This window comes from Malurus melanocephalus, unplaced genomic scaffold (assembly GCF_030028575.1).
Source record: "Malurus melanocephalus ecotype Western Australia unplaced genomic scaffold, MMel_1.1 scaffold_8000, whole genome shotgun sequence".
Taxonomy (NCBI): Eukaryota; Metazoa; Chordata; class Aves; order Passeriformes; family Maluridae; genus Malurus; species Malurus melanocephalus.
Window position 1 is genome coordinate 1 of NW_026631230.1, and position 1,159 is coordinate 1,159.

Consider the following 1,159-nt stretch of genomic DNA (forward strand, 5'->3'; position numbering starts at 1 on the left):
TCCCCAAAATCCCCCAATTTTTTCCCAATTCTCCCAAATTTTCCCAAAATCCCCCAAATTTTCCCCAAATTCCGCACTTGGTGTGGCTGTGGGGGGTTCCGGGCGCTTTCCCGAAATGTCGATAAACCTCGCGGGCCTTGCGGGGACCTGGGGGGAAAAATGGGAATTTTGGGGGAAAATTGAAAATTTTGGGAGGAAAAATGGGATTTTTATGGGAAAGATTGGGAATTTGGGGACAAAATTGGGATTTTCGGAGAAATTCAGAGGATTTGGGTGGATAGTATTAGGATTTTCAGGAATAAAATGGGAATTTTGGAGGAAAAATTAGGAATTAGGGGAGAAAATCGTGATTTTGGGGAAAATTGGATTTTGGGGGTGAAAAATTTGAAATTTTTGGGGTCACAAAGAGAATTGGGAGGGGTCCTAAAATAAATTCGGGATTATTTGGGGCGTTGGGGTGATTTTGGGTTATTTTGGGGTAATTTCGCTGCGATTTTGGTGGTTTTTGGAGGGTTTTTTGGGCGTTTTTTTTAGGGATTTTTTTGGGGTAAATTCTGTGTTTTTTCGGGTCTCACCCGACAGCAGCACCGTCCCCTTTGCCCTTTGGGGTGATTTGGGGGTGATTTTGGGGTGATTTCACTGCAATTTCAGTGTTTTTTGGGGGTTATTTTGGGGTTTTTTGTGCAGGTTTTTTTGGGGTTATTTTTTGGGGTGAATTTGGGATATTTTGGGGTCTCACCCGACAGCAGCACCGTCCCTTTGCCCTTTGGGGAGATTTGGGGTTATTTTGATGTAATTTCGCTGTGATTTCGGTGTTTTGTGGGGGGTTATTTTGGGGTTTTTTGGGCAGTTTTTTTTGGGTTATTTTTTGGGGTGAATTCGGGATATTTTGGGGTCTCACCCGACAGCAGCACCGTCCCTTTGCCCTTTGGGGTGATTTGGGGTTATTTTGATGTAGTTTTGCTGTGATTTTGGTGGTTTTTGGGGGTTTTTTTGGGTGTTTTTTTGCGGTTTTGGGGTTTTTTTGGGGGGGTTTTTTTAGGGATTTTTTTGGGGTGAATTCTGTGTTTTTTGGGGTCTCTCACCCGACAGCAGCACCGTCCCCTTTGCCCTTTGGGGTGATTTGGGGTTATTATGGGATATTTTGGTGTAATTTCAG

The 1,159-nt window shown here is 43.7% G+C and overlaps 1 long non-coding RNA gene across 2 annotated transcripts; it reads right to left on the reverse strand.

Annotated features, from left to right (window-relative positions):
• Positions 1-53: 53 nt before the first annotated feature.
• On the reverse strand, positions 54-990 carry LOC130588624 (uncharacterized). Of its 2 annotated transcripts, none has more exons than XR_008966996.1 (2): positions 902-990; positions 54-147 (listed from the first exon to the last, which is right to left on the reverse strand). It is a non-coding gene; the product is annotated as an uncharacterized LOC130588624 (long non-coding RNA). The 2 variants fall into 2 exon arrangements; XR_008966997.1 differs by lacking the exon at positions 902-990 and adding an exon at positions 740-874.
• Positions 991-1,159: the final 169 nt, after the last annotated feature.